Source organism: Dipteris shenzhenensis, chromosome 21 (assembly GCF_047967505.1).
Source record: "Dipteris shenzhenensis isolate YYH24624 ecotype China chromosome 21, Dip_SZ_1.0, whole genome shotgun sequence".
NCBI lineage: Eukaryota > Viridiplantae > Streptophyta > Polypodiopsida > Gleicheniales > Dipteridaceae > Dipteris > Dipteris shenzhenensis.
The window spans coordinates 12055261-12058010 of record NC_141616.1 but is presented as its reverse complement, the minus strand read 5'-3'; the positions used below and the strand labels follow the sequence as shown (position 1 = coordinate 12058010).

At 47.9% G+C, this 2750-nt stretch overlaps 1 pseudogene; it reads right to left on the bottom strand.

Annotated features, from left to right (window-relative positions):
* Positions 1 to 655: 655 nt before the first annotated feature.
* LOC147888494 (cytochrome b561 and DOMON domain-containing protein At2g04850 pseudogene) lies at positions 656 to 2508 on the bottom strand (annotated as a pseudogene).
* Between the last annotated feature and the right edge of the window lie 242 nt (positions 2509 to 2750).

Here is a 2750-nt window from a genome sequence, read left to right as displayed (position 1 = left end):
CCCAAAAACACAAAAGTGTTTTAGATTATGACCAAAACACAAACTTCAAATGACACAACCATCACCCTTTAATTTATGCCTAAATACAAACTTCAAATGGCACAACCATCACCATATTCCAACCAACATAGAGAGCTTCAAACTTGTGTTCAAACTTTACTAAGACTACCAAAAGCATTATGCCTCTCTTTACCTTGAGCCATGAGCAGAGTGCTAAATTTATACCAACTCAAAGGGATCTAAGGAACCATTTAAACACCTAATACTTTGAAACTAGGAAGTGGATATTTAAACCTTTATCGAGTATTAACCAACAAAGCTCGATACTATAAGTGACATACTGAGAATCGATAAAAATTAGAACTCTTAAGGAAGCTTGGTGATTCAAAGTTTGTCTACATTGCAAAGCATGACTTGATAATAAACCTAAGCACTCAATGGAAGGAAATGAAAACTGAACTTTGCATGCTTTGGACATTTGGTGATGCATGAGATAAGGTTGTGTTGCATTCAAAACATATATCGATTGAAGCAAGGCAAAACTTGCGAGTCCCAAACATAGATATGATACAAAGGCTTGTAGATCGATACAAAGGCTTGTAGGACAATCTAGTAACCCCTTTTGTACGTTACCAAGATACTATAAAGCATCAACTAAGAATAGGGAAAGTAAAAGTGAAGGCCCTCATTTTTCAAATTGAGACGAGTATGAAACCTGAAATGGCATGTGCATCTAATGAACCTGTGTTAACAAATTGTCTAAATATGAAATAAATAACTTACAATAACAATTAGCACTTATTCATACTTTCGTGTATGAAAAGTATGTATAAGTTTGCAATGAAAGAGGTAGAAGAATGTGAGTCCTACAACAGTTTTGTACAGGGAAGACAACTCGCCTTCATTGAAGGAGCTACAAAACGTTGCCCCTTGTTGAGCTCCCTGGTTAACATCCGGTCTTTGAGCTCCACTCCAAGCTCTGCACAGAAAATACAGAGAAAATGCAAAGAATATGTCTCGCTAGGCATGCTGGCAATTACTCGGCTTGCAAACATCTGGTCTGCATGGACAATACAAAGAATGTGCCACCAACATCGTAAGCCTGTTGGAATAGCTGCTCAGCAGATTTTTAAACCCCTTCGTCCTTTCTCATCATCTAAGCTTAAATATCCTCAGAACAAACTTGAAATTGTCGCCTCAGCGCCATTCAATCAGATCTATCTTCCTGTCCTCAAAGTTGCAAGCATCTAGCACGCGGAACTGCGAATTTTCCATCTTCTACTTCCTCTGCCTCAGAAAGCGAATCCATGTTGCTGCCTCTAGCACCAGAACCACTGCTACCATTGAGCAGAGACTGGCAATGTATCCAACCCTCCAGCCACCGCCAGGCTGCAATATGTTGAGGCCTTGGAAAATGTTAAGGACGCCCAACAGGAGGATGGTGTAGCCTAGGAAATGGTGGTACACATTCCAATACTTCCTCACCTTGCGATCGTTGCCGGGACGAAGGAAAATTGACAGAATCTGCAGGGTAGCCAGCACGAAAAGAGTGATTCCGATGTTCTGATGGGAGCGATGGATTTGGGGTGAGACACTGCGGAGGCGCATTCCCAGAGACCAGCCGATGACGCCAAGGGCGTAGCCGACGGTCTGAATGGAAGCATGGATGTAGAACCAGGCGGGGTCGGCAGAGGGGAAGGGGCGAAGGTAGCGAGCGACGATGGCGCCCAGGGGGAGGAGGATACCCCAAGAGATAGTATTAACGATACCGTGGGTTCGTTTCAAGGAAGGATGGCCAGGGGGAGGGCTGGAAGCGGGGGCGACGAGACCGGTGGACATGTCGATGGTTTGGTAGCCGGCGAGGCCATCGGGGGAGAGGGAGTGTTCGCGGGGATGGAAGGAGGAGACGGAGGGGCCTTTGTTCCAGACATGGTTGAGGGAGGAGTGGTTGGAGGGGAGGAGGATGGAGGCGAAGAAGGAGAAGGAGGTGCCAGAGATTTCGACGGAGGAGGAGAGGATGGAGAAGTCGATGGGGGAGCAGGAGAGGGGTACTTGGAGGGATTGGACTTCGGCGGTGAGCTTGAAAGGGAGGAGGTTGCTACCATTCTGGGGAGACTGGAAGGCGACGAGGGCGCTGGAGCCGACCATGCCTTGGGAAACGGGGTTGATGCCCCAACCGATCCAGCCGGCGGAGCTGGGAGCTTGGCTGGCGAAGGCGATAGTCAAGGTCTTGTTCTCGGGGAAGAAGCTCCATGCGAGGGTGGCGCCCTGGGCAGGGAGGAAGGCGCAGGTGGTGAGGGAGAGGAGCGAGTTGTTGAAGGAGAAGGTGGTGCTGCAAAGTTGATGTTGAGCGATGGAAATGTTGAAGAAGGAGGTGGAGGAAAGGATGAAAGGGATGAAAACGAAGAAAAGGATGGTAGAAGCTGGAGCTGTTCGGGATGAGGAGGAAGAGTTGCAGGACAAGAGAGGAGAGAGCGTCATTGCAGAGATGAAGAAGCAGAAGACAAATAAGATGCTGTTTGAAGAGTTGAAGAAGCAGAAGAATAACAGGAGCTGATCTGTACTCTATAGTTACTCTATTGCTTCCCCCTCCTCCCTCCTCCTCCTCTCCCCCTTCTCCTCCTTCTCCTTCTCTCCCACCTTCCTCTTCGCCTCTTTCCCCTTCCACCCTCTTCCTACCCTTTTTCCGCCTTCTGACCCAGTCTCCCGCCTCCCCCCTTCCAGCTCCTCTTTCGCTTGCTCCTCCTCGC